Raw genomic sequence first — 12,546 nt, forward strand, 5'->3', positions numbered from 1 at the left:
TGCTACCATAGATTGGCATACGACCACGCTGTTAAGTTCAGTTTGACCTTGCGAGTCATTCAAAATCATTGTCGATGTGGTGGTGCCCGCTGTCTCAAATCAAATATCAAGGTCAAGGGAGAAGGCCAATGGTCAAGCAGAAAGGTCAAGGTCAGGTACCCAATTGTCAGTCATATGTTCACATGGTCACATACCATAGCTTGGGCCATACCACCATCCACTTAAGTTCGGTTTGACCCTGTGAAGTATTGAAGGTCATTGTATCATCCACATCGAAATCTGAAGTTCTACACCGAGGAGCAGAGCTCTCGTCCAATGATTCCTATCCCCACAGGCGAATGAATCTGCTGACGAAGGCCAGGCTAGCGTGTTTTGACAGCGTTTCTGAAAGTGCGTTTGATGTATGCGCGATGACGGAAACGAAGATTAGTACTGCAGAAAAGAAGTGTGCAGTCACAGTTTCACTTTCGATGGATACTTCAGCCGCTCCGAGAGGGAAATAGTGAAGGGGGAATGGAAGAACGTGGAGACAAAGAGGCACCGTAGTGGGGCTTCAGATTAACATCGACGATTTGAGATTCATCTTTTCCCTTACGGCAACGTTGAGGAGTACGCCATGAACGGCAGTTGCCACGCGTTTCCTTTCCTGATGAAAGACGAACCTTAGAAGAATTGATAGTGAAAGCTTCAGGTCCTTCTTGAGAACAGTTTCAGCATATGCTTTCAGCTAACTCGCTTGGTGTCTTTTCCCCAGGAACTACTACTACGCGACCCGGAGGCAACTGCAAACACATACCCCAATTAATCCTACCGTATACAACGGCCCATGCCAAACTTGTGGGGAGAAATCACCCTACACCACACTACACGGCCCTGCCAAAAACAAACGACAGCGCAAAACATACAAAATATGAACGCGGAGCTAGGCTGCGCTATCAAGTTTGAACGCAGGCGACCAGCTAAGGCTATAATAGCTAAAGACCCCTTCTGGTCGCTGACGCTATTGAGCGGCTTTAGCCTAATAGAGTGCTCTCATCGGTAAGCAGAAGCTCTTGACTATTTGTGCCTACAAAGAGGATTCCGATAGTTTTGATATTCTAAGGTTAGAGTTTTCAATCAATCAATCAATCAACCAATCAATCAATCAATCAATCAATCAATCAATCAATCAATCAATCAATTGCGGTTCCGCTGGCTGGACGCGAAGACGGGTGCTGCACTCGCCGTCTTCCTTTTCAATCAATTGATCGATGATCGATCGATTGATGGATTGATTGAACGATCGGTCGATTGACTGATCGATCGATTGATTGATTGATTGATCGATCGATCGATCTGCATCTAAGTAGTACTACCGACTTGTTTACAACAAGGACGATTGAAGTGATCGATCGATCGATCGGTCAATCAATCCGCGTCTAAGTAGTACTACCGACTTCTTTACAACAAGGACGGTTGAAGTGTAAAGTTCATCGTGCTGCAGTGCATAATAAGCGTAATTTATTTCCCACTTGCAAGCAGCGTTCCCCGTCGGCATCATTACCTTCTGTTCATTCACAGGAACTGACACCACCACCCCAAGGCTTCGCCAAATGGTTCCGCTGGCTGGACGCGAAGACGGGTGCTGCACTCGCCGTCTTCCTTCTGATCGCTTCGGCCGTGTTGGCAACTGTGCTGCAGGCCAGCCAGACCAGAGGCGAGCGCGGCTGGCTGTGCATGACGATGGACTGCGCGGCACACAGGAACCTCCTCGACGCGGTTCTCAACGAGAGCGTGGACCCTTGCCAAGACTTCGACGCGTATGTCTGCCCACGTCACCGCACACCCTCCGCTGAGGCATACGGCGTGGACGCTTCGACGTCCACTCTTTCATCCATGCGCCGACATTGGCTGGATGGCTTTGGGAATTTACTGGAGGGCGGGAAAGAGTTCCTAGCGCTAGGAAACAAGGCGGCTGCCATGTACGCCAGCTGTCTAACTCACAAGCCAGCAAACGAGGACGCCGTAAAGCAGTTCGTGAATATGCTAATACTTGGATCCATCGACGAGCGACAGCTAGTGGCTGATGTGTTCGGTGTTCTTGTGGACGTCGCGTACAACTGGCAGGCGCCGCTGTGGTTCCGGGTTTCCGTCTTGCCCCAGAACGCTTACCATCCATTTCGCCGAGTACTCATCACCCGGAACCCGCTGATAGCGGAGTGGCAGGCAGCGCTAGAGGGACCGAACGCCAGCGACGAGTACCGCAAACGTTGGAGTCAAACGGAGGGCGAGCATACCAGCGACAACGTCATCTTCCGAAGCTACGAGACCAGGAGGACAATCTTCAGCATGTTATTGAGCAAGGGCGCGTCTACCACCGAAGCGCTGCTGAAGTTTTTCCTGGGCGACGCGTCTCGTTACAGCAGTTTTGCCAGTAACATGACGCAACTGCTTAATGAACGCATTAGACCAAATAAGGACTTTTCTAAAGATGATTTGATTATCTTTGAAGAAGCGCACTTGCTAGAAGTCATCAACGCAGTTTTCGCCAGGTTCGAGAATGGAGAGCTGATACAACATGTCCTGTGGCTCTTCAGGGATGTTTATGGTCCTGTAGCTGACCCTTCCATGCTACTGTCACATGGAGATGACCCAGACGTCAACACAACGCTCCACCGTTACTGCTCGTCTCAAGTGGAAGCCAGCTACCACCTGCTGGTCAACACTCTCTTTGCTTTCGTGCGCTTGACGCCTCTTGTACGCCAGTCCATCAGCGATCTGATAAAAGGAATGCATCAAAGAGCAGTACAGTTGATAAGGGATGTAGATTGGCTAGAATGGCGTAGCAAGAGCATGGCTGTCGCGAAGCTTGAGAGCCTCAAAACCCTGCTTTGGCCCCCAAATGAGCTTATCACGGAAGACGACCTATTCAACATATATGATGCTTTCCCTGACAATGCGTCCTCCTTCGCAGAATATTGGATGGAGACACGAGGAGCGATCAGAAATTACACCACCCAGAATCCTATAGGCAACGTTGAGCTCCTGGGCGCTCCGGGCAGCTACGACGTGCCAATAATTAGCTACGTCCCCGTCCTGAATATTGCGGTAATCTCCATGGCAGCCTTGGCAAGTCCTCTCTTTTACGGAGCCGGGACCCAGGCGGTGAACTACGGAGGCCTCGGTTACCAGTACGCGAGAGAAATGGTACGGGCGCTTGACCGTACAGGGGTTGGCATCGACGCATACGGAAGTATTGTGAATCGATGGATTTCTGGACTATCCGCAGCCGAGTACGAGACCCGCGTAGCGTGCCTTCGTTCGGTGGACAAGGACATCTTCCCAGACGTGCCTGCGCTAGAGCTGGCGTACAGGGCGTACACTGCGGTAATGCAGGAGGACGGACCAAAGATTCTGGAGAGGAAGACCGAGACACAGATCTTCTTTATTACCATGTGTCTCGGGATGTGCAGGCAGCCGCGGGGACACAAAGAGCCAGCCTGTAACAAGGCTGTCATGGCCTTTCAGCCGTTTGCTGAAGCGTTTAAGTGTGACGGGTCCTCCAGGATGAACCTTAAGGAAAAATGTGCATTCTTTAAGTAGGAAGAAAGGTTAGCTGCTCACAATTTGTTTTTGTGACCTTGTCTTCGACTCTCCCGGTGTGCTTCTTAAAAGGACAGCCTCCAACTTGATAAGTCAAGATGGCTTCAGGAACATTGCTTCATTTTAACGCTGACTTGTTTTTATATGCGGCTTGTTGATCTCCCGTGGCTGTCGAACTTTGATCTTCAATAGCGGCGGTGCATACGATCGGCTCTTTTTTTTATTTCGGTTCGCAATGTTATTTGATGTTTCTTTTTTTTTACTGCAGCGCTTTTATACGGTTTGTAGCGTTTTCGCGTTTAATTTCCAACACAAGGGTCTTTCCCTCGTTTGTGCTCGAAATGACCCTTTCTGGTATGACTTTCTAGTTCTGAGGACAGATCTGTAGTTTTTTCCTATACCACAGTTCGTACTACAGCTGTAGTGCTTGGGCCTTTGAGATTTAACAAGCGGATGAATTTTCTAGAGAGAGCCCGCTCAAGATGTACTGTGCTTGCATACGCTAGATGGCACGTTTTGACATTCCGAATGCTCGTTCCTTGTTAGTGGCATGCAATATCCGTCACATACAGGTGTGAAATATACCACACCCCATTCTCTTCCCCTTATTGCTTCCAACAATGATTCTTCCCTTGCACCTCTGCTTGCCTGAAAAGGTTGTCTGTGGTCGTGAGTACATTTTCGGTCGATGTAGTCCCAATGCTTCCCTCTAGCGGGAGCATATTCATTGTGCATTTCTGACCGAACAGAGCATTCCATGCGCACGTAATTGGTTCCGAAAGGAACAGACTGCTGGTGTTATCAGGTAACAGATTCTACTTGCGAAGTTCATTATAATTTGCTGCAAACTATTATCGTGATAACTCTCATATATTAGGACAATGACAAAATATTTCTTCCATCTGACCTTCATAATGTATATGACAGGTGTTTCAGAGAAGCCCGCCCCTAATATTTAAAAATTTTTGGGGCAGCAGTATGGCATTTGTGACATAAATATCAGTGCTGGCGGACGCTTTTAACTTTTAACCGGTTGGCTAGATTGCTGGTAGCTAGTAGTTGACATGCTACAATACATACAATACAGTTCACGATGTTCGGGCATAAGGAGACAGTGCAAGTGGATCGCAGTGTTAGCAGTGGAAGATATAAGCTTTATGTTTATTCCGTGGATAACGCGCATACATCAATAAATATACACGTTAGGAATTGAAACACTAAGGACCATTTGACAGAGGTACTAAAATCGCTACTATTTTAACAAGTACATGTACTATCAGCAAGAAATGAAACGCGAACAAGACAACCGAACCACGGACTGCAAAATACGCGGCTCTTTTCCGGGCTGAGCTCCATACTAGCTCCTACTGCATTAATTTGAAGGCACGAAGACTCTTCTTGAGATGTGTTATTCAACCTCGCTTGTATTTCTAATACAGGAGCTAATACTTTGGTGTTTTTGTGCTGCCACCTCAGTTTCCTTGTTCGCGTTTCATTCGTTGCTGATAGTACATATTTCTGCACGTACACGTGCATTTAGAGAAGCGCGAGGATCTATAGCCTACTATTTCTAGTACGCTACCACCACCACCATAAATAAGCTCACGACATAAATATAATATAGTGGCGCCATGCCACTTGCACTTGCGCACAATCAACAGGAAAAGAAAATTCAGGGGCACTTTGGCTCTCTGAAGTGCTGCAAGGCGAAAGCGTTTCCTGGCGCACTGTGTTTATTTGTGTATATTTTTCATATTTTGTTTTTATTTTTTATTTCTGCTCCTTTTCTTATTTTTAGTGTTTTTTTATTTTGATATCTTATTTTTATTTTGTTTTATTTTGTTTATTTTCTTCTTTTTATTTTTATTTTTCCTTTTCTTCACATTATTTCTTTTATTTTATTTATGAAACCCATGCATTTACTAGATGCGCCTTTATTCATGCTCGAACCTTGAGCCTTCGTGGCGGAGTGGTAGCGTCTCCGCTGCGAATGCCAAGGGCCTGGTTCGATTCCCACCCTCGGCGCAGTTTCTTTCTAAGCAGTGACGCCGAAAGGCGGACAAATCTGCCGATGCGTCTGTCGACACCACTGCCGACAGCGTCTGCCGACAGCGTCTGTCGACACGGCTGCTGGCGCGTCTGCTAACGACAGCATGAGGCATTAAAGGCTTTCGCCTTAAAAGTAGTCACTAAAACGTCCTCAGTATGTTGAGGACAGCGCATCATTGCATGCATGACTACTAGAACAGCGACGCTGCACTGCGAGCGCTGTGTCCCCTCCAGGAGTATCATGAAGGACATAGGCGACATGGAGTCGACGTGGCGGCGAGCTGCGTTGTGATCGCGGAGTCGGTTGCGCTGATTTCAGTGCCCGCAGTGAAGTCCGAAGGGGTGTGAAGGGGCCAATCGCCACGCCTCTGATGTTGACGCAATCAGAGACATGGACCACATCAGCGTGACGAAAATGGTAACGCATAGTGCTAGCAGTCAGTGTTGGCAAGCACTTCAAGGGAAACCAGTTGCTCAAGATGCTGCTATACACCCAGCAATGTGGATCTTGCGGACGTCTCTGATGATCCCACAGGTGCACCGGTCGCCATCCGGGGTCGCACCTGGAGCGATTGCATTTCTTTAGTTCTTTAATTTACATTGATTGAATACTTAATAAACTAGTTGCATTAATTATTTTTAAGTATACAACAGCTGCATCTTACCGGTAATCACCTACGGGTCAGAAACGTGGAGGCTAACGATAAGGGCTCAGCTTAAGTAAGGACAATGCAGCGAGCTATGGAAAGAAAAATGGTAGCTGGAACTTAAGAGACAGGAAGAGGGCAGAGTGAGTGAGGGAACAAACGCGGGTTAATGAAATCCTAGTAGAAATCATGAAGAAATGGGCTTGGGCAGAGCATGTAATGCGAATGCAAGATAACCGCTGGTCCTGAAGGGGTAACAGAGTGGATTCCAAGAGAAGGCAAGCGTAGCAGGGGGCGGCAGAAAGTTAGGTGGGCGGTTGAGATTAAGAAGTTTGCGAGGATACGGTGGCCGCAGCTGGCAAATGACAGGGTTAATTGGAGAGACATGGGAGAGGCCTTTGCCTTGCAGTGGGCTTAGTCAGGCTGATGATTATGATTAGTTCCTTAATTTTATTATTCAAGGTGTCACAGTTTATGGTTTGCGTTTCATTCGTGTCCTGTACATTTTTTCTTGCAGTTGTCGTGAGCAGCGCGCAACAATGAAAAAGCTGAAGCTAAACCTGCTGTCCCAATTTGCTGCCTTAATAAAGGTGACTGCAGTTATCAGTCCAATAAGAATCCTTTAGTTAGAGATCAATTCGTGCACACAAATTTTGAATGTTAGTAAAAGTGCAGGAAGAGACAAGTTGATCTGGCGAGATCAAAACATTGCGTTGAAGACAGAGGGCCGAACAGTGTAGCGCACATACTTTCTTCATGTGTAATGATTGCCCGTGTCCCTCCTTCTTTGTGGAGATATAAGGTCATCCAAGGCTGAGCTGGTGGTGCTAGACTAACTCGGTTCTGCACAACTGTCGAAACCTGCCTTTTAATACTATAGCAGGTGTGGACGTTCGGACTGATATGAAAGGACATAGGTCGGAACGGCCACATACGAGGGTCGGTCAAAGCCAGGGCGTTCAACGAAATTTCTAGAAGGAAGGCCGCGATCGATTGGTTCCGTAATATTACAGAGCGGTAGGTCAGCGAAAGAAAATAACAAAGCTTGGGTTGGAAACGCGCTGAACTTTTCACAGAACGAGATGAAGACACAACACAGAGTGCGAACTTACAACTGGTTTCAATGGAGGAAACAGGTTTAACCTTTAAGGTTTATAGGCTTTAACGTCCCAAAGCGATCCAGGCTATGAGGGACGCCGTAGTGAAGGGCTCCGGAAATTTCGACCACCTGCAGTTCTTTAACGTGCGCTGATATCGCACAGAACACGGGCCTCTAGTAATGGAGAAAACGGGTGTTCTTTTATACACAAGACGTGAGCGTCTTCAGTGGCACATAGAGGAACGAGAGAACATATTGATATCAGCATTCGAAAGCAGATCCACACTACAAAACCAGTCGTCACGATAGCCTAATCAGGTCAACTTTTTTCTCGGACAACGCACACGACGCAGTGCTGATACACCTTTTGGCAATGGCGAATTTCATTTTGAAAAGGTTCTGCGATCTCTCTTTCTATGAAGTTAAGCGCATTGAACCACCATTAACAACCTACTAGGCTCAGTTCTCGCTATTTTTGGGTGGGAAGAATCCCAATAGAGGGCTTAGGAAGAGATGACGAGTGATTGTGGAGCAAGATATAGGGGTGAAGAGGCGCTCTGGAGGCTTGCGACCACGCCAGAATTAGGTGACACTAACTGCATGGTTTCCGGCAGCGAAGACGCACTGAGGAGGAAATAAACGAGGAACCACTTTCTTCTCAAGTCACCTCCGTCCAGCAATAATTTTGTCGGCTCAAGTGAATGTGAAATTCACTTCCCTTGAGTGTGAAGATGCATCACGCAATATCAGGGTACCTAGCTGGAGCTGCAGCATCGTGCCCTACCATTGAAACGCAAAGAGAGCGTATACCCCGGCCGTACAGCTCTAGCACTGTCCCTTTATGACAACAATTGGACTAAACCGGCTAAATTATGCGCATGCGCTATGAGGCGCAAGAAACTAAAGGTCTAGGTGGGAAACAATGCTTGTCTTCGCATACGCTGCGGTCTGACTGCAGTGGCAATGTAGTAGTAAAACGTGCCAGTATATCCATTAATAGCAGGGCTCTATATGTGGGCTGTTAAACAACATTCACATTTTTTTTTCGGTTTACACCGAGTTAAGTGACAGTGAGAGTTGCACCGCATCTCTATCTCCTCCGCCAAAATCACGACAGCGCTCATTGAGGGCCCACTTGGATGACCAAATATTTAGCGAGCACGTGAATGTGGGAAATCCACGGAGGGTTAAAAAGGCGGCCACTTGATTCCGCATCTTAGTCACTGCGTGCCTGAACTAAACACTGCCAGCGAGACAAGAAATAGACATGTACGAACGAAGTGAAACACACCACTATTTATCAGGTCCATACCTCTTGCAGGGTAATGACCTCTCCACCTTTCCCTCATTAAAATTCCTTTCTCTCTCTCTACATACTTTAGCGCATGCTCTGTCCTGTTTTGATATTATAATCATTTATTTCGATCGTGCTCGTGTGGCCGTACCTCTGTGACTCTAAAGGCTTTTCATTAGTTTTATTGTAGTTTATCATGTGCTGTGCGATGTCAGTGCACATTAAAGATTCCTAAGGGATCGAATTTATTACGGAGCACTCCCCTGCGGCACCTCTGGATCGATCAGCGCAGAAAACAGGCACGCCTGCTTACGCGTATCGGTGGTACCGAATAAGTGAACAGGCCTGGTGCAGTGGCTGTAGGTGCTGTACTCCAGGAGCTGATCAGCCAACTGCTTCCACTGCGTAACGTTGCCAACGGTGAACGACTCCAGTGGCCCAAGGCTTACGCCGAGGACTACAGAGCACTGAAGGGGAGGGGGGGGGGGGGGGGCAGGAAAAGTGCGTCAGTTGGAACATTGTCGAGGCATGACGCAAAATGGCGGATATGCTTGTGGTTTCAGGGGCGGCTGATTAATGATTAAGTATACTCACCTTACGCAGTGGTTGTAGGCGCTGTCCTTTAAGGAATGAAATAGCTAATTTCTTCCAACTCGCCATGCCGCCGGCGGAGCAGGCATCTTGGGTGTGTCGGCTGCATTGGTACATGACTTGCGCTCAGAACATCCGCACGCCGTGGAAGTGGCACAGGAACGCGACGCCTGTGGTTGAACAGTGCTACAACGGTTTGGCGCTTCCAGGAGGACGTCGCCGCAAGGCGCTTCCTCCTTTCGCTAGTGAAATTCTCGTCAGCTTGGGTGGCTGCCACCTATTTGCAGATTGCCGGGAGATCGGAATGCGTTTTCGAGAACAGCTGTCGTTGTTGTTGTTGTTAACCTTTGAACGGCTAGAACGGGACAGCGGTCTTCGTCGTCATCTTCTTCGCTAAGATCTTGCACTTGAGCACGAGCCAGCTCTCAGTGTCGTCCTTCGACCAGGCTCTGTCTGACTATTTTAGCGTGTCACATTAGAATTATGAGGAGCACTGCCTTATAGCATGCGGACACAGTCCGCCACGGTCCGTACCGGCACTGAGTAGTTCTCAACACTGTTTTATATGCACATTGAATCCCAAAAATACGCCCCACGCGAGCATGTTTCCGTATAAAAACAGCAATGGCCGGGGCTTTTTTCGACCAAGGATGTTAGAGAAATCCAGCGCACGAATAGGAACAACCACTGCACCGTCCGTTCAGTCCACATATGCGGTACCTACCTTTGTCGGTCACTGAAGAAAATCAGTATTGCATTGAGGTTATCATTATGATCACCTGCCTAATCTGCAGCAGGATAAGGGCCTTTCTCATATACCTCGAATTAAGTATACGCCGTGGTCCTGTACCAGCCGCGGCCACCTTATATCTCAGCCGCCCACCTTACTCAATTACGCCCCCTGCTACGCTTGCCTTCTCTTGGAATCCGTCCGTTGCTTAAGAGACCATCGGCTATCTTGCCTTCGCATTACATTCACTGCCCAGGCACATTTGTTCTTGATTTCGAGCGGGATATCATTAAGTCGCGTGTGTTGCCTGAGGCATGCTGCTTTATTCCAGTCTCTTAAAGTTTCACCTATCATTTTTCTTTCCATATGCCACTGCGTTGTCCTCTATTTAATCTGAATCCTTTTCGGGCTGTACTCCACGTTTGTGCACCTTAGGTCAGTACTCGCTGGATACGGTGGTTATATACTTTTCAATTGAAGTATATTGGTTAACTGGCATTCATGATATAAAAGTATCTGCCAAATGCGCTCTATTTGAATATTATTCTCCTAGTTATTTTGCTCTCATGGTCTGAACCTGCGGTCATTGCTTACAGTAAGTAGTTGTATTCTCTTACCACTTCCAATGCTTCGGAGCCGATCGTGAACACATGTCCAACAATTTAGGGCAAAAATTTCGAAAGTTAGAAAATTGTAAGACACTTTTGAAGTTGAAGTTGAAAGTTTATTAAGGAATTCAAACAAAGTTACAAGCGTATACAGCGAAAGGTCTCATGGTACAAGACCACGGGCGGGACCTCCCATGAAAATAAATTTCAATAAGCAACAAAATAGAAAATACACAACACATTAGTTAGCGACGCAGAGAATAAATATAGGTACTGTTGTGACTCAAGGTAGCAGAATCCCACCGCTGCCACCAGTTGTGGCTCACAGGAAAACTCGAACCCGGGCTCCATTTGGTAGCGTGTTGAGTCGTCGGGCTGAGGAAAGTCTGAACTTCGAAGTTGGAGATTACAAAAACAAGCAGATTTACTGGCAAGAAACTAAGACACTTATTTACATAAATTTACAAAAGAAGAACAAGGAATCAGAATTTAAGAGTTCATGACGTCGAATGACTGGATGAGCCTTTTACCCAGGGCCCAGAGCCAATGGATGAACCTATTACCCAAGGTTCAGAGCCACACTGGATGAACCTATTATCTAAGGTCCAGAGCGTTCGTGCTCACTTTGGTCGCAGGTTATATAGCCCAAGGCTCCGCCCTTTCACCAGGCGACAATTCATCGCGACACAAAAGATCGGCACTACACAGCACAACCAATGAAGACCTGTTGAGCCTCTTCACTAGGCGGCAATTCATCGTGACACAAAAGATCGCCACCACACGTCACTGCCAACTAAGACACCTGTTGAGAGCCCTCACGTGGGAACTGGCGAGGAAGATGCTAAGTCCGCATCACTGTAGCATTGAGTTGGCTGCTTGCGTCCATCGAAAACAGGTGTGGCCTGTTGACGTCGCAGACGCAGCTGGCCAAGACACCTGTTGAGAGCCCGCACGTGGGAACTGGCGAGGAAGATGCTAAGTCCGCATCACTGTCGCATTGTGGCGAGGAAGATGCGAAGTCCGCATCACTGTAGCATTGTGTTGGCCGCTCGCGTCCGTCGAACACAGGTGTGGCCTGTTGACGTCGCAGACGCAGCTGGACCGGCTTCCTCTGATTCGTTCCGGGCTTATTTCAGTCGAGGGGCAACCTATCTTCCCCGGTCTCGGTCCTTCTAGAACCTTCTAGAAGGTCGTTGTCACCGAGCCGTGGGGTCATCTTGGGGGTCAAACGTCCCGTCGAAATGGCCGCTACTGTTGAATCCACCTCCGTTTCATCTCGGGTCTCAAGATGGGTCGTAACAGTACATAGTGTAATATGAGTTACTGAAATATTTAAGTACAAACAATATAATACAGGAGAATGTACAATAAAACACTCACAGATGCCGCGATACATAGGATCAATAAAAAAAACCTCACATTAAGAAGGAAAAGCTTTAATTTGACCTTGAACAAAGAAAGCGTATTAGTTTGATGTCTAAGTTTAAGATAATTGATGTCTAAGTTGTAGGTAAATATGGAAGATAATGGCCCATTATTCTGATATGTAACAAAATATTTCTTTTGAAGTCTTTCTACCGATCGCATCGAGGAGTTACAACTGCTTTGAAAACTAGTGCGGAACGCTTTTGAGGATAACAAAAACGTTCATAGAAAAAAATAAAAACTGCGTCGGGTGATGTGCAGATATATTGATTGTTATAACGAAATCTTCAATTATATGAAAAAATTGCGTTTATAAAAAGTTTTCCCGCTCAAAATTGCTGGTGTCTAGAATTGGAGGGTATGGTTCTCTTCCGAGACTATTGCATATATCTTCAAATTGCTTCTTATTATTTTAATGCAAAGCACTTATAGGCTATGTTGGCGCGATCGTGCCACCAAAACGTGTCTGTAAAACGTGTCCGCAGCAGTTGTGACGTTCTCACAAGAGGTAGCATCAAACG

This window comes from Amblyomma mixtum, chromosome 8, assembly GCF_055824585.1.
Source record: "Amblyomma mixtum isolate Tamu chromosome 8, ASM5582458v1, whole genome shotgun sequence".
Classification (NCBI taxonomy): domain Eukaryota; kingdom Metazoa; phylum Arthropoda; class Arachnida; order Ixodida; family Ixodidae; genus Amblyomma; species Amblyomma mixtum.